This window comes from Bacillus rossius (assembly GCF_032445375.1).
Source record: "Bacillus rossius redtenbacheri isolate Brsri chromosome 4 unlocalized genomic scaffold, Brsri_v3 Brsri_v3_scf4_2, whole genome shotgun sequence".
Classification (NCBI taxonomy): Eukaryota; Metazoa; Arthropoda; class Insecta; order Phasmatodea; family Bacillidae; genus Bacillus; species Bacillus rossius.
Window position 1 is genome coordinate 35,661,530 of NW_026962011.1, and position 24,877 is coordinate 35,686,406.

General features: G+C 38.5%; 1 protein-coding gene and 2 non-coding genes across 21 annotated transcripts in view; 2 read left to right on the top strand and 1 right to left on the bottom strand.

Annotated features, from left to right (window-relative positions):
* The window catches only part of LOC134542024 (coiled-coil domain-containing protein AGAP005037), a 713,248-nt gene that overhangs the window by 681,072 nt on the left and 7,299 nt on the right, over positions 1 to 24,877 (bottom strand). For 17 of the 19 annotated variants that reach the window (XR_010076723.1, XM_063385862.1, XM_063385858.1 and 14 more), the window contains exon 1: positions 9,583 to 9,892. The exons of 1 other annotated variant lie outside the window; for it this stretch is intronic. The gene's annotated coding sequence lies outside the window, so the exon portion shown is untranslated. Of the gene's footprint in view, positions 1 to 9,582; positions 9,893 to 12,239; positions 12,324 to 24,877 lie in introns of those variants that run through there. One more of the 19 variants, XM_063385852.1, reaches the window with a different exon arrangement.
* On the top strand, positions 19,822 to 19,893 carry Trnap-agg (transfer RNA proline (anticodon AGG)). Its single transcript has one exon. It is a non-coding gene; the product is annotated as a tRNA-Pro (tRNA).
* Trnay-gua (transfer RNA tyrosine (anticodon GUA)) lies at positions 20,202 to 20,289 on the top strand. Its single transcript is given in 2 exon segments — positions 20,202 to 20,238; positions 20,254 to 20,289. It is a non-coding gene; the product is annotated as a tRNA-Tyr (tRNA).

The following is a 24,877-nucleotide window of genomic DNA, read 5'->3' on the forward strand; positions in this document are numbered from 1 at the left end:
AACTATAAGTATGTGGCTTCGTCACGATCGAGTTTCAAGTCAAGTTAAAGTGTATACTGAATCAATCAACAGAAAGGAAGGTTACTGAATTACCAGAGACAATTAATGCGCAATTTAATTTTTCAAGAGGTTCTTCATTGGAAACGATTATTTATAGATATTTTTTTAATCATTTTATATATACGAAAAAATGTTCATTTGTAATATTATAAAATACATTGAATTTTTAATAAATATTTCGTGTATATTAAATTAAAGTATTTGCTATATTCATCATTATTCAACGGGTACCTTAGGCGCCCTGCAGTAAATACAATTAAGTAAGGAATTAAATATTGAATATTGAAGTCAAATTTAATGAAATTTTTTTCAAGTTACACGTTTTTGGGCACGTTGTGGAAAAAAAATCGAGAGTGATTTTATACGATACGCGCGCAGCATGCAACGAATAATTGATAAGATGAAAAAAAGCTCATACAAATAAAAAAAAACATGTGCTTCTAAAACATATACCTATTTTAGTGAATGATATTGAATACTGATCCATATAACTAAAAATATTTATTGTTTATATTAGTGATAGAAATTGTGTTTATAGTTACAATTTTTTCAAGTGTATTTATATAATTGAGGTTATGTTTCCTTAAGTATTATATATTTGCATTATAAATTCTTACATTATTATTTAAATTCAATGTTTACTGATTTTTAAATTAAATTTTATCTCGATTATTTAACTAAATTTAATAATTAATTTTATATACGGATTTATTTTAATATTTGATACTGTATATAAAATTTAAAAATTAATTATTTAATTAAATTTAAACTTTACCAACCGTATTCCTACACATAGTTACGCTCATCACTGACTCTGTAACACCAAATAAATAAATAAATATATATATATATATATATACCTTGCATTCAAGCGTATAATGAAGCATAAATATTCGTCTACTCCATAAATATGTGCATAAAGTGGAAGTATCACGACAGAGTAACATTTTAAATACAGCTACATAAGTGGAACACCCTTCTTAATAAAGTGTTATATTCATCAACACGCCTTCTTGTTCTATTCATCATTTTACAATTGGATCCTTAGGCGCCTTACGAATAACTATGCTTATAATTACTAAAAAGACATATCTCAGAAAGTTTAGCTCAAAGCGAAAAATTGTGAGAATTTTACATTTTTAGAATATATGTTTTTACTTCACTGAGAATATTCTGATGATATTCAGAATTTTGTACTTATGCCCTTTCGAAAATCTTTGTATTTTATGCTTATACCTATATTTGAAGTTTATAATTTTATTAAAGAACCGTTTTTATTTTAATTTTATATATAATATAAGTTTCTTGCCCGAAATATTATGTCAGATTTGTTTTTATTTTTTAGTTACACCCTTTTTGAATTTTTACATTATATACTTCTTTAAAGGTCACTTAATTTCTTGTCACTAAAATTATCGGCTGATCGCACAAATGCACTGAACATAAATTAATATAATCTTTTTTTTTTTTTTTTTTTTTTTATAATTTCATGTTGTTACGAACGCAGGCAGGACCGCGACGCGCGCCAGGTTCGGAGCTGGCTGGCGGCCCCGCACGGCCATTGACGTCACGCGCCATCCATTGACAGGACCTTACCTTTCTATATTAGCACATGGTGCGCGGCGAAGTTAAGAAATTAATGATTAAATATTTTGATGGTTGCGTACACGACGAATTTTAAACAGTGTGACGTAAAACCATTGCTTTTGCGCTATGACAGCCTGATTATCTTTGTGGAACAATACGAAGTAGGCCTAACAGACAAAGTACTGGATGCATGACGTAGAAAATAAGCTGAAGACAGTTGAACTCACTTGGCAAAAGGTGGGGGGAACGATGCACCGGGAAAAACTGGACGGGATGACGCAGGCAGTTAGCCTTGAGGTGACCTTGAGGGACGCGTGAGTTAATAACCCAAATGCGTTTCAACACTGCATCCACCCGCTGGCCCTCCAGACCACTGAACACATTTCAAAAAAAAGATGCGCCATTCGAAACGCGCTCCAGAATAATTTCGACACACAAAACTCTGAAGAATAGAGCAACCGTTGAACACGATGGTTTAGCATCTATAGTCTTGTCTCACGCTTAAATTTCAGTACAGAGCAAATGGAAACCTCTGCCACCATATTAATACTTCCCGGCTTGTTAACATTAAAATAATTATTTCTTATATCTTTATTTTTCATAGTTTTACTATTTTTTTTATTTTAAGGCCACAAAATAGTGTATTTTGACAGTAATATTTGAGTTGTGTACATTCTAAAAGACAAAAAAGTAATAATCCACACTACAATCTAAGAGAGGGTTAGATCTATAGCTATATACAAGACTAGCTGCAATACCCGGCGTTTCCCGGGCTAAACACAGAGTGATATATATATATAGTCCTCGAGTTAGAGCAAAATTGATAGCGCTATATGACAGTGTGGTGGACTATAGAGAAATGACACACAATTGCTTGTCTATGACCTATGATTTTCTGTTTACCCATGGTGATCGGTTGAACGGTTTAGAAGTTTATGCGCTGCAGCGCCATCTAGTGGCGAGGTATAGCAAACTGGTTATCGCGAAAAAATTCTCCGGGTTAAAAATGTCTGTGTATACCAACTTTCGTGTAGATCGGTTGAACGGATTAGGAGTTGATGCACTGCAGCGCCATTTAGCTGCGAGTTACAAAAAAAAAAAAAAAAAAGCCCCTTCTCCTTGAAAAAAAAAAAAAAACTTCGATGTGCCAACTTTCATGTCGATCGGTCAAACGGTGTCTGACATCCAATTATGTGTGTCTATTTATTATATAAATATTAGGTAGCGAGGAACCTTGTAATCCGGCCAGGCAATCATCTCATGCCTTACGTCTTTGGACGGCGCATGATGTCAGTGACCGTGCGTGGCCGCCAGCCCGCTCCGAACCTGGTGCGCATTGCGGTCTTGTCTCTCGCGTTCCTAACAATACGTAAACACGTATTAAGCTATAAAAAAAATTTACATGCAGTACAGTCGCACTAAAAAAAGGTAGGTAACATAATTTATTTTAGCAAAAAAAATATATCATCGGCTTCAAAAATATGGCGCGGCCTGGAGTATATAATTTTTATCTCTCCAGTTTTTTTTAATCTTATTTTTAATGTGTTACACCCTAACAACCTATAGGACCGTCATTGAGAATACAATAAACTGGGAAGATCTCCCCACCCGGTCTTATTCAGCTTACGCGACGTAAACCAGAGCCTTTTTTTACCTTACGTTCCTACCGCCGCGCCGGAGGGAGGGAGAGAGACTTGCGCAACGCCACGTGACACGTCGACCTTGCCGCCGTTGCCTAACGCATTCAGCTACGACGGCGATGGAAGAGTGGAAAAGAGAATGAGGAGTGGGGGAGGAAGTGTTTAGGATTCACAGATTCTTTGTCGACCGCTTTTCCATATTTCAAACGTAGCTAAACACAACCTACACAAATTTTCAATTTAGTTCTAGTCTCCTTTAACTACAAAATTATAATTCCAAACTTGAATTTATTTTTTTCTGGCGGGCAACTGAGGATCTGTGAATCTAAGGCTACCGGGAAGGGATTTCCAAACCCTAGGTTGACTCGCGTGCTGGCTCTTGAAGTGCGCTGGGATTGGTCGCGGCACTGGCGGGGGACGAGGAGGGTGTTTACGGCCAGGGTCACCGCGGAAAGGGCGTCATGCTCTGGCGAATTTTTATGATGGTAACGTTTTTTATTATCTTCGAGCGAGATGCTGACACAGATCTGATGGCGGTCATATGGGAGAGGCGACGTCCCGAAAAAAAAAAAATTCCAAATACCAAATAAAACAGTAAATATAATACTCCGTAGCTCTGCTAATGTCTTTTAAAGACGTCAGATATGATTTAAAATTAAATGTTGAACCCTCCAGTTCCCATTGAACTCTGAGGTCTTCCAGACAACTAAAATCCTCCAGTCATTCCCTTACAACTCCCCCCCCCCCCACCCGCAATAATAACAAAGAAAAGAAAAATTAAATAGAAATCCTAATCTGTGTCCGTCTGTGCGCAGATTTGGAGCCCGTGGCTCCCGGCCTGCCACGACTCGGCGATGATAATAGACGCAAACAACCCTAGCCCCTATCTAATCTCGCCGCTTCCCTCCGCGGTCGGCGGGTTGAACGGGTCTTGGGGCCTAACGTGCTCTGGTCCCACGCTTGTTCTTCCCGCGACATCGAGCATGTCTTAACCCTTTGAATCACACACAGAAATATATTAAAAATAAATTAGAATCTATTGTGTAACTTTTAGCAGACGTGGCGGAAGGAAAAATTAAAGCAGCCAATGTTGCTTGTTCTTGTTGGGATCGCCAGATAGCAGCACAAGGCTTACTCACGCGAGGTATTTCGGCAATACCACTGAAACATTGCGAATAATAATATTTTTTTCAAAGTGGTATCATAGAAATACAACTACAAAACAAAGGGTTAAACACTCCGCAGCGCCTTCCCGATATGACAACCGCCAGACGCGAGAAAATCTACCGTACCACTAGTGTATGTGTGTGTACTAGTGAGGCGGGATGACAAGTGCGACGCTCGCTGGTGCTCTTAGCACGCTATCGCCTCTAAGCGCAAGGCTGAGCGACTGTCAAGCAGTTTCTCGTCGTGCATGGGACAACAAACTGTGAGATTTGACATAACGTTAACATGGCAAGTAAATGAATATAAAGGTGTGTAACGTTAAGTCCCTCGAGCGCTTTCGGGAATCTTAAGAATAATTCAAAACACGTGTTTTAACCATGTTCACTACTCTGAAAATAAAGTTAAAAAACTACCCCACAGTTTTAGTGGTTTTCGAATATCGTTGTTTCTTCTGAAGCTATGCGCACTGTGTGTGTGTGTGTGTGTGCGTGCGTGCGTGCGTGCGTGCGTGCGTGCCCGGGTAGGCGGGACACTTGATTCTGTAAACATTTCCAAAAAAATTTTTTGACGTGACAACGTCTAATAAATCGATTAACGCCAGCTGCACGCACGAAAAAGTGTCCCGTTCCGCACATTGCTCCGTTACGCTGTGTCCCGTTACGCTCATTGTACGCTTGCGCCGCATCTATCTCTCTTCCACTCGACTGTTTATAAAGTGAAGTGAAAAGTTAATGTGGTTTTCATTGCTTATTACAACAACAATTTCGGCAATAAAGGTTAATTATTCTTGCATTTTAAAGGTCTGATTACTAGTATAAATTCAAGTATTTATTCTTTTATTATTAAAATAAAAATGATTCAATTTTATTCATAAAAATATGCAATCATTTCATCAATGTTTTGTTATGACGTTGTCACGTTAAACAATCGCCCGTAAACCGACTTTACAGACAACCAATTTTTTTTCCCCCATACCGTCGACTCATTTTAATCCGGCAATCTTCGGTTCCCCACATTCTTTGATCCGACACCGGCGGAGCCGCTCGCGTTTGAAGAGTTCGGGGTTGTTCGGGAGTTCGTTGACCTCGACTCCCAGGATGCACCACTGCGTCCCCTCCTGGAGCTACAGAAGAAGCCACGAGATCTGAAAACTGCTCAGGATATCCGAGTAGTGTCTGTTTACGTAAATCATTTAAGAATACGCTGAGGCTGGGTGCGTAATTCTGTTTCCAAATTTAGTTTTTAAACTAGAGTGAAAATGGCTAACCTTTGAGCATGAACCAATCTGCACACAGATTCTGGAAAACACTCAAGGGACTTTATTTTTTTCTTTAATTATTTATTATTTTATTTCTTTATTTATTCTCCGTATGCCGCTCAAATATCACAGTCGCCCTATGAACGACGCGACGAGAAGACTACACGCCAGTTCGCCTCACTCCACATACACCCCTGCCATGGTTTTAACGTCTAGACAGCGAGGTCATTAGAGAGACAGGACAGGACTAGGGACATTTGGGGGAAAGGAATTCAGCCATGACCTAAATAGGAAGGCACCATTCCATTATCCACCTGGGGTGAAATTCGTAAAAGTGTGGAAAACAAATGCGGATTGGCCGGAAAGATGTAAAATTCTAAATTATTTTCCGTACATAAACCACAGATTCTGAAAATAGCGTTTTTCAGTACCACAGTACCCTGAAAAAAAGCGTTTATAAATTCCTACTGGTTTCTGAGAAATTACCGTTTGGTTACATTACTATGCACTGTCGCGGACGCCAGCATCGTGTGTTTCCATTGCATAGCCGATCCTGTAGTTATATATACATATATACACACATATATATATAAAATTAAAAAAAAAAATTTGTGTGTTTTCCGACTCCATGCTGCTAACAAAAATCTCTGTCAACGGTTGACGCTTGGGTCCGGAAGCACAGTAAGTCCTCACGTCCGCGGGTGCCCCCCCCCCCCCCCCCGGACACAACAAACGTACACGAATTACGAATTTATTATATTTAATTTTTATTTACCGTAACAAAAGCCAAATACAAAATATACGGGAACTTATATATCGAGAGCCACAGAATCTTAATGCTACGCATAAGCACAATGGCGTAGGCCGCAAGTCACTTCGCCTGATGACTAGGAAACCAATAGGTAGGAATTTAGAAAAGCTGTTTTCAAGGTACTTATGTACGCGCGTTAGAAGTTGTACTTATTTGGCGTAATAAAAACTAACTTTAACTTTGCATGCAAATAATAGCAATAAAATAAAAGGACTGGAGTGTTATAAATTGATTGGTAAAGAATAAATTCAATAAAATTAAATAAATACTCGGTATTCAATATGAATGTAAACAAGTATACAAAATTATTTAATTTAGAAAATAATCACGATAAATTTTAATTAATAATGAAAAAATCACATATATGCTGAATGTTTATTCAAATTAATTCCAATTATTAATTAATGAATTTTTTTTTTAAATGTTTATGCAAATAAATTATACACACGGAAACAAAAACTCACTTATATAAATACACTTGAAAAAGTTTATAAACACTATTTATATTACTAATATTCACAATAAATAAACGTTTATAAGTATATGAACCAGTATTCAAAACCAATCAATATAGTATATGTTCATAAGAGCACAGGGGCGCAACAACTAAATTTCCAAAAGGGGGGGGGGGGCAATATAACTATTTATAAAGAATCATCGATCCCTCCTATTGAAGCGGGGGGTCCGGGGATCCTCCTCCGGGAAAATTTGTATTTCAAGGTGGATAATGGTGCTATTTAAGCAGTTTTATTATCTAAAAATTGATTACACAGCACTTTCTTTGCCCCCGTTTGCCCCCACTTCAAGGTTTCAGAGGGGGGGGGGGCAAAATACCCCCCCCCCTGGTTGTTGCGTCCCTGTAAGAGCACATAAATACCTATAATTTATTTGTATTTACTTTTTTTTTTTTTCATCTTGTGAAAATTTCGTTGCATGGTGCGCGCGCATCGCAAAGTCACTCATTATTTTTTTCATAACGCACCTTAATAAGTATCACTTCAAAAAACATTTTTCGGAATATGTTTTTTTTTTATAGAAAAGCCGCGATGTTAGAATTTTACCTTTTACAGAAATTCGAACCCATGTCATTTGGAAGACAATCATGTCTTCTAGTCGGCCACACATATATAGAAAAGCTGATACATATCATTGGAAGAGCAGTTTTTTTTCTGTCCCGTAAATTTGCCCGATTATCACTAAGGCTTAAAAACAGAACAGTATACAAGCTGACGCAAAATTGATTACAGGCTATAAATTACGGAAAGCGCGTAGAGAGTAGGAGGTAAGTATAGCATGTCTTGAACGCACGCCACCAACAACGGGAACCACATACAAAAAGTCTCAGAAATTTGCAATAGAATTTTTTTTGCACAGAAATTACATTGGAAACGGCGAAGGAGAATCTCTCTGATCAAAAAAATCCAGCGGACAGGAGCTTAGAATACCTTCCATCTGCACGTCAAAGCATGTAACTAACAGCATGAGCGCACAACTTGTAACTGAAAAACACGAGCCCCTCCCACCCAGCTTTACGGAGCACTGACAACTAGGCGCTATCACGGAAAAGGGGGTCAAAAAGATCAAAAGGTTTAAAAAGCCAAACGTTATCAAATACGAAACTATTTGTTCTCTTTCTGTCCTGGCAGAATGTCAAGACTCGGGTAAGTCACCGCATTCTCATTTAGTTGAGAAACAAATGCATCGGACCTGAAGCACTTACAGATACTACGTCATAACAGCTTGCTCCCTTGACGCAGCGAAGACATGCATTCAACACGTGGTTGAATTGATTTATACACAACGCAAACATATGCAGTAAAAAAAAAATCCGTTTCGGAACAGCCTATACAGGCATAGGTAGATTTCGAAGTACTTATTTCTTCTGGAAATATTTTGGAAACTTCTATGAAATTCTGGAACATTGTAAGAACCTAAATGTACATAACATATTTATTTTCTATAATATTATAAAACGATATATTAAAATTTTCTCATTTTTCATGCAGCGAAAATATTATTGTTTTTAATTCAAAGCACCTAGAATTGAATAGCTTATAACGCAATTAATATTATGCCAACTAAAGTAATTATTCAATTTTTTTTAAGTTTCAACAACTATTTTTAATCCCTTGCACTAATAACGTAGTCGTATAAAAATTTGATTTGCACCAAGGTTTCAGATAATAATATTGTTTGAAATAAATCCGGGTTTGATACTATTAAAGATTATTTTTTTTTTCAACTCCTGTTTTTACGGTAATAATTCCTTTCATCAAAAATTGTTTCAATCAAAGTTTTAGCTAAAGTGTAGGAATCGTACCATAAATAATAACGGATTTTATAGTAGACTTTCAAACCTTGTTGATTACATTTTAACAGTTTGGAAGTTATTTGTGAAAATTTACGGCAGTCTACGAGTTAATGTACCTATATAAAAACTTTTGAGTTGACGATGGTTTTTTTGGGTCCATGGACCATGAAACGAAAAACTATACAAATATTTTCTGGAAATCGCACCCTGGTAACTGCTACAATAGGTGTAACCGCTTATTATATTGGGCATAGTATAGACGATTATCTTTCAAATTTATATACATGGAAATAAAAAGCTAAGCAAATAAGTTTCAATTCACGAATATTACTTCAACACTCTTAATACGTATATATATTTTGAAATTATTGCTTGTAAACAACTGAAAATATGGAAGAGAAATTTTTTGTTACCTCAATATAACTGCTTTTCTTTCCTGTACGTAAATACAAAAAAAAATTACAGGTAGGTACTTGATTTTGGTAGGTTAAAATCATTTCCCATTCCCGTTCACACCAAGAATGAAAGACACATTCTCTATTAGCATTTTTAAACTCTTAATTAATTGCGTCATTTAAACGTTGTGTTCAGTTTAGAAGGGTTAGACCAAGGCCACGTTTTGTTTTCCTTGCTAGTGACAGCCATTTTTTTTTTCCCAGCGAACAGTGTTGCGTCAACCAAACATCACACCCGCAGCTCAACTTCCTGCGCGCAAAACAAACACAACGTGGCGGGGGAAATACCTCACCCGCATCACACGCGGAGATCTCAAGGCCCCACCAGCTCCCGGTATCCACGCTCAGGAGGGCGACGGCGGTGCCATCTCAGGGTAGCTTCGGAACTAACACGGCGAAGCCACTGGAGACACACGCGCGGTAAATTCCGGCGGGAGGAAGGCGCACATAACCTCAAACACCCTCGCGCGGCGGTGGAGAGCAGCGAACGCGGACGCGCACCGACACACACTAGACGCTGACCGAGTCTCCCGGACCAGACTGCCGGCCCGAGACCACGGCAGTAACGCCGAGGCCACGTCACGAGTCGCTCTCCCCCCACTCCCCGCTCCACATCGCACTCAGGTGGTCACGCGAGACGGCTCCGACAGGCGCTGAGGTGATCACGCCAGCACACAGCTGTGCTCACGCGAGCAGGCCTTTTTCCCCCAGGCCATGGCGGTCGAACCAGTTCGTTAACCCTTATTTTTTTTTTTTCAGGTATGCTGTTTGTAAACAAATTTTCGCCTTGTGTAACGCGCTTTAATTTATGCCCCTGGATGTTTAACAATACTTTTCTTTTCTCTTGTTATTTTTTTGTTTGAAACTATATCGTGAAAAAAATAGCTTGGAAATCTCCAAATACTCCCACAAACAGTGTCCAAAGTTAACTGTCTTAAGAACACGCTAACAAATTATTTTCCGCTGTTGTATGTAACCAGCGCACACCTCATTAAATTCACCTTTACCTAAGAATATAAGAAATGTTGGGTCGTACCGTGTTACTGCATTACTGTATACAACAAGTTAAAGCGGAAGGAAATGGGTATAAAGTGGCTTAAAGTTTTAATTTACAGTCAACAGCTTAATCAAGCTAAACAAGGGGGCCATCTTTTGGACAATTATGTATTAACACTGTCTTTATTAACGTAACTTTTTCAAATTTATCCTTTTCACCAATTATGTACCTATCCAAAAATATTTAGAGAATAACCTCAACTTACCACGTCCTCGCATCTGCGCCACTCAATCAAAAAGATCTCGAGCGTTAAAGTTTTAATCGGGCGGAAAAACGTTTTTTAATTTTTGTACGGCCTTCAAACACAGAACGTCTACATAATAAAATATCCAATAAAGCAGTTAACTAATATAAACGATTTAAGGACATTGGTATTTGGAATGGAATCAATAGTTTCAAGCAGTGTTCGAACAAGAGAATTTTGAAAGCCGCCGGGTGTTTAGCTAAACATTGCGGAACTGTAGCCAATGCAATTCACGGAGCGTGGCATCAGTTAAGTCTTTCAACGTTCTAATGGCTTCTCAATGGCTGCGAACGCTGATGTCACGCTCGTGTGACGAAGTTCGCGGGTTTTCCAGTCAAACCCTCCAGCACGAATTAAATTAATGAACACCTAATAAGCTATCCAAGTCGTTCGGAGATCACAATAATATGGGAGGTCCCGCCGTCTTAAAACGGGCCGTGAAAATAATATCCCAAAACTTAAACTCTGGCAAAATTCGCAGAGCTGGAATTCAAACGCTTTTAACTTTTGTGCCGTTCAATCTATTGTTTCAGTTTACCTGGAGGAATATGATGGGTCAATGAGAGAGCTTAAATTTAAGTAGTATCGAATCACATGAAACCTAGTCAAGACGTCTATGAAACCAGTATAATTTGTATCACGCACCGTGCCTCGAATTTGACATTTATCAAAAGTTGTACCACTTATTCTGCAACTTTTTTTTTGCCAACAGTGTTTGTAAAGGACTTCATGATGTGGTTTGTCTGGATTGGTAAACATACGTTCTGCGAAACTTTGAATGATACATTTGGAGAATCGGTACCATTTTACTACTTTGAGAACTGTCAAATTTGAGACAAGTGACACGCAGGAAGTCTCCAGGGCAGGGCAAAAAGGGCAATCACCCAAGGGCGTAGCCAGGGGGGGGGGGGGGTTAGGGGTTCAAACCCCAAAACTGCTAAAATAGCACTATTTTACACCTTAAAAATCCATTTTTCCCGGGGGTCCAATTATGCGATTCCACAGGAATGTTATCGTAAGCATTTATTAAACTGACCCAAGAATAATTTACCAGGAAATAATATCACAATTTCTTAAGCTAAATCAACAAAAAACATCGTCGAAATTTAAGTCTCAGGTTGGACTAAACTTTTGTTTGGAAGAGTTAATTTTTCCATAAAACAATAAAACAGCCCACGGTTCCACAAAGTCTAGGACCGTTACTGAGTACACGACACAGATGTTGTGTGCCCGTTTATGCATACGACTGTGAAGGTCGCACTGAACCCGGGTACAGTGGCGGATCCAAGGGCAAGTGACCCCCCCCCCCCCCACCACCACCGAAAAACCAGTTGTCTGCTACATTAATATTGCCGACAAAAATGATTGTTCCTGAAACCAATAAAATATTTTAATATAATTAATGAATTTCTTGTAGAATCATAAAATCTGGTGGTTGGATGTTATGTGTAGTGTGAGTGGATTAAATACAAATTTAGTAATTTTAAGACATTTTTTCTCTGGCTATTTTGAAATCCTAGAGTGAACCTCTGGATCCGCCACTGCCCGGGTATGTTACCAGTTCCCCTGGCAACATGTTGTGCAGCTTATTCGCGGGGCCTCCGCAATCACGTGGTGAAGAGTTGCGAAGTGTCCGCCGCGCCGGGTACCTGTTCTCTCTAACTCTGTTGAGTCATCGGTGCACCCGCGTGGTCACGCGAGAAGGGTCCCCGGCGAAGGCCGCCGGATGATGCGGTGCTCACGCGCGAAGACCCGCCCAGTCGCTCCGGGCTGCGGGAGATAAGTCACGGAACTGTCGCAACGCAACCTCATCTCGCCTCCCCCCCCTCCCCCTACCAAGGCACGCAGGAGGTCACGCGAGACGGCTCCGTGCATCGAGATAGCGCGGGCCCGAGATCGTGGGGGTCTCGGGTTCCGTTCCGGGCGTGGCTGGGAAGAAGGTGGGGTTTCGAGTCACACAGATACGCCCGACGGCACGAAGCGATGGCCAAGAGGAGGGCTTCGAGTGAACGACAAACCAGCTAAACGGCCCCCGTCTAGTCGGGTACACACACGGTATGCAGAGCTTTTTTAAAAAAAAAAAAAAAATTTAAAAAAACGATTTAAAAAAAACCTGATCAAGATATAAGAATGGTTTCTGTTTAGAAAAGCATTTGAGAATACGCAGAGGGCAGATGAGTTTCTGTTACACAAATTCTAATTTTATTTATTATTATATTTTTTAATTTACTCCTCCACCCCTTTCACACGAATTAAAAAAAAAAAAAAAAACATTATTGTATCCGCCACACGGTTGATAAAGATCTTAAAAGATTTAACGGAAACAACAAATCTTGAGATAGTGTAGTGTGTCATCTTTTTTCGAATCATATTTTAACAACACGGTAACTCGACGGTCACTCTTAAACCTTATAGATCAGAGAAGGTAAAGAAAGGAAGGGTGGTCGTTTCAGACACTTGACTTGTTGTTTGCTGAAGTCGCGTCTTGTGGTTGTACAAAATAACTTCCATGCTGTCTCAACTGTAACACGACTGACCGCCTACAGTGATATGGTCTTAATTATCATCCTGAGAATGACAGTTATCGTCAACAGCCGCGGAGAGTTTCCAACAGATAGCAGTATGAGCTAGTGCCTGTAATCGGCATTCATCTTAGGCGAGGCACCATTACGCCCAACTAACTCTTATTAAAAAAAAAAGTTTAATTCCTAATTAATTGATAATTATAGCGTCCAAGCTATTTTTAATGGTTTTTATAATCGTTAAGGACGTATTCAATAGAGGTCATACCTCGCCATCTTGCAATACCAAAAATATTTTAATACCACTTGCAATGAAACTTTCATGCTAAATTTTACGGTTTGAAGTGGCATAGCCTTAGCTTTGGCTACTTTTTGATTCCAACGCTGTGTTTTGTCTGGATTGGTAAACATACGTTGTGCGAAGCTTTGCATGAGACATTGGGAGAACCGGTACCATTTTACTACTTTGAGAACTGTCAAATTTGAGACAAGTGACACGCAGGAAGTATCCAGGGCAGGACTGTGGTTGGTTATCACGATTGTAGTCGCCCGCGAGAAATAACAAGTTGTTTCTTCACAGCGCTTACAGAATAGAACCTGTTAGTAAATATGTTTATTGAAACAAGGTACAGAAGGTCTAGGAGACATGGTTTAAGCCCCTTTGACATGTCGAAAATTGGGCAAAGTAGTTCAAAATTAGAATTATTGAAAGAAATATGGAAAAAAACAAAAAAAACAAAGAGAGCCGGGTGAGGGGGGGGGGATGGGGTTTATCCCATTTAATGATGAAACAGGTTTAGGGGCGAACGCAAGCAGAGTAGTAGAGTGAAGTGTTTTATTGGCTCTCGCAGGAGGCAATCGCCGATTCTGCACGCCTTATTACGAGCCTCCGCCTGGCGCGGCGGCCGAAGATGACAGTCATTTGCCGCGGACAGGCGGCGGAGCCCCCTGCTTGCTTCTCCGAACGCGACCTGGGAGCCCGGATCGAGGCCGTCACGCCAGGAGCCTCTTCTTCTCCCAGGTGATCCGCCGGTAGGAGTCGGGTTGTCGTCTCGGCCGCCCCCTTCAGGCGAACGAGGCAGCGGTCTGTGTCACGTGACTTCCCGCGCTCTCGATGGTAACAAGAGTCATCTCCGGGCAGGGCGCTTGTGTGTTGTTTACTAACCTTCTTTTGTAGGGGGAAAAAAAATTGGTTGTCTGTAGAGTCATCTCCGGGCAAGACGCTTGTGTGTTTTTTACTAACCTTCTTTTGTAGGGGGAAAAAAAATTGGTTGTCTGTAGAGTCATCTCCGGGCAAGACGCTTGTGTGTTTTTTACTAACCTTCTTTTGTAGGGGGAAAAAAAATTGGTTGTCTGTAGAGTCATCTCCGGGCAAGACGCTTGTGTGTTTTTTACTAACCTTCTTTTGTAGGGGGAAAAAAAATTGGTTGTCTGTAGAGTCATCTCCGGGCAAGACGCTTGTGTGTTGTTTACTAACCTTCTTTTGTAGGGGGAAAAAAAATTGGTTGTCTGTAGAGTCATCTCCGGGCAAGACGCTTGTGTGTTGTTTACTAACCTTCTTTTGTAGGGGGGAAAAAAATTGGTTGTCTGTAGAGTCATCTCCGGGCAAGACGCTTGTGTGTTGTTTACTAACCTTCTTTTGTAGGGGAAAAAAAATTGGTTGTCTGTAGAGTCATCTCCGGGCAAGACGCTTGTATGTTGTTTACTAACCTTCTTTTGTAGGGGAAAAAAAATTGGTTGTCTGTAAAGTCGGGTTACTGACAATAGTTTAACGTGACGTCATAACAAAACATTGATGAAATGATTGCATACTTTTATTAATACAATTGATCATTTTTATTAAATTATCACTATTTTGTATGGATACAAAGAAGGAGTGAAATGATATCTACAATTTAATTGAAACATTTACTTTTATTTGCACTCATTAATTCAAATATGTTTATTACTTTAACGAAGAGACTATTTTAACTATAACTTTTATACATGTGTTTGCTATTTAACTTCTTCCAATCTGTGTTATTCTGTTACGGATATGACTATGACAGAAAAAGTAGGAAAAGAATGGGAGTGTTTCAAGGTTAATGTGCCTCGAAAAAGTCAAATCATTGGTTGTTCCAATCGAGTGGAAGAGAGATAGATGCGGCGCAAGCGTACAATGAGCGTAACGGGACTGTTTTGTCTAGAGACGTACGAGACTGTAAAATCCATATAAAACGAAACAATTAATAACGATTCACTCGCAAACAACTCGATTGGCAGCAAGCGTGCACGATAGCACAACTTACCGCCATGATGGTTCAACAACAACTGTTGCTTCGTTGCCGGAAGCTGCAGGGCTACCTGTCTTGGCAGGCAGCCAACTTAAAAAACTTGGCGCTGCTAGTAAGCAGCGCGGGAAGTTCAAAATTCAAATGTTTCAAACACTATACACTAAATTACACACAATATTTACAAGTCCAAACAGGGACACAGCGTAACGGAACAATGTGCGTAACGGGACGCTTTTTCGTGCGTGCCGCCGGCGTTCATAGATTTATTAGACGTTGTCACGTCAAAAAAAAAAGATGCTAATTTTCACATAATTTATGTTTAGTAGGTTAAGAGAGCAGAGCAGGGAATGTTTTCAATATTAATAATCAATAAATATAAAAAGGTGTGGCATAAAATATTTCCACGTATAATGTATTAATGTAAATTTAATCTAAATTATTTCTGGCGCGTATACAGCCCATCTTGCATTATTAAAAATTACATACCGCCTCAACCGAAATATCGCAAAATTTTTCATAACTTCAGTCCACTAGTCAAACGCTTTGATTAAATATTTCTTTTATCACTATTGTAGAAAATGTGTTGTATTTTTTTTTTTTTTACAGGAAAGCAATGAGAAATGGTAAATTACACCATAGTGAAAAAGATTTGTTGCTGGAAAATTACTTTTCTTAATGCTTCTATATGGATGTTCACGTCTGAAGCATTCATTTCGTTACTCAGCCAATGATGACTATTCTATGGCCTCACTGGTTTATTTACCAGTAACTCTAAATCGACTGATATCACTTCAACAGACAATATATCTTCAGCCCCTCCCTTGACCAATGGTAAGCAACATTTCATTGACCCAGGTCATGCATGAGATAAGATACAGTTTGAACTTCGACAACCATCAGACACCTTTCCATGAGTATCGCAGTTTTGTCGTCTAGGCGGCGTTTGAATTTGCCTGTAAGGCGTTATTTAATATGAGACGCATCACTGGATAACTTAAGGGAGGAACGGGGTGGTGAGTGCATTAGAGCATTTGGTCAAGAAATTTAAAAAAAAAATGTTCGTCAAAGGCGAGTCTAACAACTAGTAGTCTATAAGCTGTGTACTTCACTACACGGACTACATTAAACTGAAACCGTCCTTGTGATGAGAGCTTTTCAGTAATAAGTTAAAATAAATGTTGTCATTTCGGGGCCGGAAGAAAGAAAAAGGAAGGGGGAAGGGCAAATACAGCTTTTTGTCGTTTCATCCCCGCCGAGCGGTTCGGAGGCTCTTCGGACTGAGCTACAATCAACACAAACAATCAAACATGGACAGTTACAGAGATAAGCACTCAAACAGCACAAAACAAGCACAGAGACTTTGCTACAATGGACTTAAACTTAACCCTACTCATTTGTTTATGTTGGTTGTTTTAGCTCGAGATAAGTGCTATAGTTGTTATTGTATAATCATTTTTAAAAAATGAATTCACGGAATGATTTCCATAAAAGCCCAAGAATTTTTATTTAAAATAAATGAAAAAAAAAAAAAACATTATTTTCTTCTTCGGAAAGTACTGTAAGATTTATAGCGTAACTTCAAGGTGCGAACCCAACAAACAAAATAAAGTAATATTTGGTACAATCTGATCAACATACGCATTTTCTTTTTATTTAATAGAGTTAAAATGACAACGTAGTACATACGTCGCTATGTTCGCTATGTTCGCTGCGCCAGGTGGCCAGACAGGATAGTCTATTTCGCGATGTCGGAGAGACGCATGCCGAGGGATTCCAGTGATTATTCCGACGATGATGATATTCTCTTGCCTCTCACAGCATGTAAACGAATTTAATCCAAAAACAAAAGAAATTGATTAATTTCATCATTTGATGAAGCAGTTGCCAAATTTATGGATCATTTCAAAATAAATACAACTCAGTTTTACATAATTCCTTTGAAATCAAATCCCAGTAATTGCCCTGCATATACTGCCTTATATATTCTTCCATAAACATGGATACTTTCGTAATCCTTCAATGAACTTTGCTGTCGACATAGTATTTAAAGAACAATACTGAGAAAGATTAAACTTCATAAAAAGCAAACGCAGAAGTACTGTACAATCCATTGTGTGATTTAATCAAGTGACAGCGACGTTAACGTAAATAAAGTGTAGAATCCGGAGCAAAAAAAAAAATGTTTAAATTTCGACAGGACGAAAATCGAGAGCGGTAGCACCTAGTACTTATATTTAATTTTGTCATGTTCACTATATTTGGAAGTATTTAGGGGTTGCAATTTTTTTTATTGTAACGTCTCGTCGACAGCTCAGTAATAAGAGACGGAAACATAGAATGAGGTAGATATATTGGGAGAAATATCCGTCAAGGCCAGTCAGGAAATACGGAAAGTCGAATTCGGGATGGTCGAACCTATGGAATGTGTCTGTTTGACAGATTTTTTTTTGTAAATATATATATATATATATATATATATTTTAAACCCCGTAATTGGTTTGGAATTTTGTAGTAGTGTCAGATTTGATCAACACTAATTTACTCCAATACCTTGCCCGGGACTCGAACCTGGAGAAACCCACACAGTCGCTAAACCACCTCACGCATTTTCTTACGGGTTAAACATGCTAAATAATTGAAGACAAAAAAATGGGTGCGTGTTTGTTTTCAAGCTCGAATTACACTGGTATAATTTTTAGGGCTGTCATTTTGAAATTTTGATTTCAGTGATGAAAACAATACTCATATTGAATGAGTCACGATGCTGTGAAGTTATTTTGTGAAGAGAGTCCCCTCAGAAATTAAGTCTAAGATATTTTATCACTATCATTTTTATAAAGTAAACGTTAAGGAACACTGAACTAACATTTGGTACGCGAATGAGAAGTTATACTTCTTTGGCATCATTAAAAAATAGTTTTTAATTGCATGCAAATAATTCTCCATGGTAGCGTTATTCTCCATGGTAGCGTTAAACGTTTAACGCAACCTTGTTGGAAGTCGCATAAGAAGTATAACTTCAATAAAGTAGAAGAGGCCATACCAAACAAGAGAACAGTGACGGGCACAAGGGGTGAGATAGGGGAGATACACACCACCCCCTCCCCCCTGCCCCAGCAAAGTTGTGGAAATGTTTTGCTAGATATTAGTGAACGCGATATTTCAGCTATTACGGGTGCTGCAAGGTTAGTTGCTACAACACCAGCAACCAATGTTGTTTAACAAGTCACGTCGTCTGCAGCTACTTCTATAGATCCGTATGACAGATTGTTAGTGTCAATAATAATGCAAGTTGTTTTTTAATGCACACGTTCTGTTCAACGAAAGTGTCAACTCGAAAAACTGAAAGACTGTGTGAGGCGCCCGCTGACCTCCATCCTGCATGCAAGCGAAAGTTGTCGTTCGGGTTACTGAACCGTGCGAACAAAATGGTTCTATCTCTGCCGGTAGCAGCTGGCCTTCCGAACGCGTTAGAAAGTGCCTGGGAAAATGGTCAGCACGTGACGCAACATTCCAGATAACGGATAACGACCGCAGCTCAAAATGAGCGCGTGGCGAATGCTGGAAAAAAAAAAAAAAATCTCCTTAGAGCCGTTCTGCAATCACACGAAAGCGTACGGATTAGCTAGGCAATAATACAAATTTAAGACCTGTATTTAACCACGGTGTTAGCCATGTTTTATTTTTTTTTACGTTTTAAATACGTTAAAAAAAAGTTTCTAGTGCAAGGATATTTGCATAGTACTATTTTATATCATTATCTTACTGTTTATTATTTATTGTATGTATATGTTAATACCGACGAAGGTAACTGGTTGCCGTTTGTTAGTCCACTAGCAACGTGGAATCGGCATACAGACAGAGAAACGTAAATATCTTGCGTTTCATTTTTTAAGTTTTCGTTTTTACGTTTCGATTAGTGGCAACTCAACCCTATTAATTAGTCCTGTTTTGGATAATACCAACAAACTTGTTCCGTAAAAAAAAAAAAAAAGCTTAAGAATTATTGTATCTACAGAATAAAAACATTTTGTTTTCTAGCTCGAATTAAACTGGTATAATTTTTAGGGCTGTCATTTTGAAATTTTGATTTCAGTGATGAAAACAATACTTATATTGAATGATTCAGGATGCTGTGAAGTTATTTTGTGAAGAGAGTCCCCACAGAAATTAAGTCTAAGATGTTTTTATCACTATCATTTTTATAAAGTAAACGTTAAGGAACATTTGAACAAAACCAAACATGATTTTTTTTTTTTTTTTTTGTGTAGGTACGGTTGTCAAGTTCGTTTTGAAAAAATTACAAACCGGGAATTTAAAAAAAATGAAAATTCAAATTAGGGCAATGGTCAAAGATCCTTATCACTTATTTAAAAATTATTACTGTGGGGTTATGAACATCCTAAAAACCTTATAAAGCTATCTTCTGTCACCTTGGCTCGTTGGTCTAGGGGTATGATTCTCGCTTAGGGTGCGAGAGGTCCCGGGTTCAAATCCCGGACGAGCCCTTGATTTTCTTTTATATATATTATTTTAAGTTAATTCCAGTTACAATATCAGTTTTCTTTAGTTTTTGTAGTTTTAATTAGATTACCTTAATTTTAACCCGTGTTTAAGTATAAATGTGTTAACTATTCTTTCATTATGCTTTGAAATTAAAGCCAAAATACTCCGTTGCATTATTCTTTAAATTGTTTGGATTGTTTATCAAACTTTACCCAATCGTGTTAGTTCGATTCCCACAGATGGCAAAAAAAAAAGTTACCTTAATAAATTAATCGTATTACAAATCATGATAAGAATCAGCATCACGTGTCCTCTGGTAGCTCAGTTGGTAGAGCGGTGGACTGTAGAAAGCTATTATTGATATCCATAGGTCGCTGGTTCAAATCCGGCCCGGAGGAAACATTTTTCTAATTGGAATCGGTGCCATGTTCGTGATCACTAAGTACACGTCACACATATATGCTATATAAATGCTTTCTGGGTAATAGTGACAACATGTTTTGCCTCCAAAGATTAACCTTTTTGTATTTTTTTATTGGTTACTCATATATAATGGTATTTTAGAAAGTAAAACTATATATAAATTCAATGTGTTACTTCTATAAATATTCTGCTGAATTCCGTGTGAACAATTTAAAAGCAATCCAGTCATCTGCCGTGTAGGCTACAGTTTTGTGTATCTCAGATTTTGCGGGAGTCTGAAACATTAATTTTTTTTTTTAACGCACGGTTCTGATTTGATTCTCAAAAATACATATCAAATCCTACAATTTAAAAACAACAGAAAGATGTGTAACATAAGAAAATAAATAAACAGCCTATGTCTTTGCAAAACCAAGGTATTTAGTTCATAATGTGTTGTTTTAGAACTGACAAAGAAAGCTTGAAATTGTAAAATAATTTTATGATGTTTGGTGTGAACTGTATAAGGAGGGGGGGGGGGGGGGGGGGCAGCGGGGGTGACTTTAGTTGCTAAGCCATTAACATTGGCATGATGGCACTGGTCATGCACGTAAGTTAAGTAGACTTTTGCGAATTCTTTCTTTTTTATTCGAATTGAATTTGGAATGGAATATCACAATATTCACGAATATTGAATTATTTTTGTAATCAAATTTTAACATGAAATTAATTTTTTTTTCCGTACTTCACAGGAGTCCAAGAAAAATTGATCCTACGTACATTAAAGTTAAAAAAAAGTAATATACAAAATTGTTTTAAATAAAGAAAATTAAATGAAACCAAAAATTTGTAAATCATAAGTTTGCAAGTTGTTTTGTTGATATCATTATATATGGGATCATGCATATTGCGCGAAAAGATTCCGAGACTAACTGAAAGTCAAAACACTATACCATCGTCTATTTTTCGTGATTGGGTGAGTTTATTTCAGGCACATGTCGATTGTTACAGCACCGCAAACGCGTCCTGAGTGGCTCGGTCAAGCAAGACGACTTCTCTCGCTAGACGGCCGCCAATCACAAGGAAGAAACCGCTCGTGCGGGTATACCTTGTTGCAGTCTAATAGGCGTTCAGAATATACATAAAATAGAATATAATTGATAGTTTTAAATCCTAAGTGATTATACAAAAAAAATGTGTGAATAACGTTGCAGAAAACAAATCTAAAATATCTCAATAAATCATCTTAGCCTCATACATGTTATATCTTTATCAATTTTTTTTGTAAACGAATCAGACTCGTATTTGAAACATTGTACCAAATAATTTTCAAAAAAAAAATATTAAATTAAAAAAGTAAAATCGATTATCACATTACATATTGGCTAATAAGTAATATTTAATAATTGTAAATATCTAATATTAAGTTATTCGAGAATATCGAATAGTTTTCAAATTCTCGCAGACCCCTGAAGTTAAGTATAGCTACAGACATATTCTCCTTCGGCTTTGCATGCAATATACTAAAATCACTGTCTTGAGCATTCTTAGCCCTGGGCTTAAAGAGGTGTCTTGAATTGCAACCACGTGCACAAATGTTATGACAATTGCAAATTATAATATTAGCTGCATTGATAGAGATAAAAATATTTTTTGTACAAAAGAGCTTTCTCTAAAAAATGTAGCTATTATTTGTTCGTGAGAAATTTATTGATTTTATATTTATCATGAATTTAAATATAATGCGAAACACAAGAGTTTATTACTCAATACATCGTCCAAGCTATTTTATGTCAAATTATAATTTATTTTATTAGCTAATGTACCGGTAGTGGATAAATATGGCTACGTGTAAGATAACTTTACTACCTGCAAAACGTTAAAAATAAATAAAAATAAAAATATCCCAATGGGAACTATTTTACAAATTTGAATGATTACATGTAACAGGAGTTCAGTTGTAGATAACGAACAGGATTGCCAAAATTAGATTTATAATTTTTTTTTGGGTGAAATTTACCACACATTTGTGAAGATTTTCTTTCTGTCAAGGCATAATATATACAGGTCTGCTACTACAACGATAAAAAAAATCCCTTCATTTCATTCAGTTTAATTCAAGTTCCAAATGTGTCACTGGACTCGTTTTCCACTCCCTCCGTGTCTCAGCACCCCAGCTCACTAACATCAAATCCGGCAGGGTCGCCTCTTGCAGCTGCTTCGGCCCAGTTCCTCTGGGAGGCTCTTGCAAGAGTCGACCGTATGGGATCTGCACTCCTCGCCCGCAGGGGTGGGGAATACCCGCGCCACCACTCAGCACAATGAGACTCGCGCATTTTCTCACTGAACCTAACAACCCAGATCTAAAACGTCACGCCAGACATCATGACTATCAACACTTACAATACTAATATTGTAAATGAGTAATTATTATGTTGAATTATTCATAAATTGAAACTCCAAAAACCAAATTTAACGAGCGGCAATTTTTTAATTAAATTGATGTTAACATTTGTCTGAACTCGCAAACATAGTCTTACGATTTTACCCTGAGCCTAGCCGGAGTAAGGCCAAGAACAGTCCAAAGGACGTAAATGACGGCATACATTTTTTTTTTTTTTTTAAACTAAATGTGTCGTAATCATTCATGAGAAATTCCTTTTCTGGGTTTTCACGGCGTGGCAACACAAACTTAATTGCTTCTATAATCTAATTTTCAATAATTTTATTTATGGAAATCGGTAATGAGCAAAAATTAATATTTTAACATGGAGGATAAATCATCGTAATAAAAAGAAAATTAAAAAAAACTCAGATTTGTAATTTTTTGTTCGGTATAATGTCAATCTGGATTTAGTCACAAACTTCTGGCATGACGGGGCATAAATAACACTACCCCAAGCCTTTATAACATTGTTAAGACCGTGTTACCAATAACCGCTTCCAAACTCGCTAAAAAAAAAAAAAAACCTCATTGGACTGAGAAACGCTGCGGTCGCCGCCTACAGTTCAGACGCCAACACGTCGCGGACGAACCGCCGCAGCTGGAACTCAAGAAGCCGAGCTAGTTGGGACTCTGGCCGCGAGAGCGTGCTGCAGGTATATGGTCTACTGCTGGCTGCTGCTTCTTTTTCTTTTCTTTGACTGCGTGGAGGCGCTGTGTGAGGCCGTGCCCCCCGGGTCACGTCCGGCGAATTCCGCGGCCCCACCCGCTCGTGAGCCAAACAAAAGCTCGGTCAGTTCGTGATCCTCGCCACGCTCAGCCTCCCCCCCCCCCCTTTTCTATTTTATTGCTTCCATTCCGTCTTTTTAAGCGTCTCACGGGCGCGCAAGCAACCTCGCAGTGAAGTAAAGCTGGCATAAGGCACGTTCCACAATGACACGCAACAGAGCTTCTACAATATAGCACGGACCCGTACGTACCAGCTCGGCAACGCCTTCGAATATATTATATACTGTATAGAAGTCGCCAGCCCAGGTTAAAATTTCTAATACGGTTTTGAGGTAGTTGGTTAATTTACCGCCGCAATCGCCACCATCTCTAGGGCATCGACTTGTGGTGGTCCCTAGCGGACAAGTGTCGAACTCTTCCAACACCCCTTCCCCCTCATGTTGAACGAACTTGAGCTGCAGTGAATGATAGGTGGGGGGTGCGGGGAATGACAGCGGGCGACAGAGCTGCGCTCTAACGGGTAAATAGCAACTAAGACGATACAGGGCGTTACGGCAGCGCACTGCAGCGGCGAAGTTCCCAAGCTGCTCATCATACGCTTCTGAAAAACGTAGAGTAAATCCTATCCATTCGCGACTTCTATACAGTATATATATTCAAAGGCAACGCTGAGCTCTCTTCCGTTTACATAGCTACGTAATAAACAGCTGATTGTTCTCGCGGCGGTCAGAGGGCCCTGCTCTTATCCTAGCTCCACAACAACTTGCCAACAATGCTCATCAAGTGCTGGCTGACGACCTGCAGATACACTCATCAGTCTTTGAAAACCAGCTCAGTATTATTATTCAGGACCAGGAGCGTACGCGGGATTTCATTTGGTTATGAATGGGTAAAGAGGGGGAAGGAAGAGAGAGAGAGAATCACCTTTACTACTGTTTGCTTTCAAATTGTATCCATTTGTTGGTGGGAATTATATATTTTGCGTGCGTCCTTGTCCGGGACATTTTGGCATCGTTGGTCACATGGGAATTGCTTGGCTGAAAATCCAGATAAATCCCAACCAATATTATTTGTTTGGGTCAAAACATATTTCAAGTAGAGAGGATTAAGCTTTGATACTACAAATCACTCTGGCAAGCATACATGAAAGATAACTTTAGAATTGTCGTAAGTTTAATTGTTTAATGTAATCCGATTATAGTGTAAACCCATGGTTAAGTGTACTTTGAAATAAAGAGCGTAATAAATAAATATGATTAAATGCAAGTCACTGAAAATTCATAGTCAATGAGCTGCTTTCAGCTGGCAAAGAATGGAATAGACGAGAAACCACACTATTCTGGTAATTTAAGTACTCCTTTATTCATTTGTTTATTTAGAAGGATATTATGATCAACGTCGCCACTAAACAC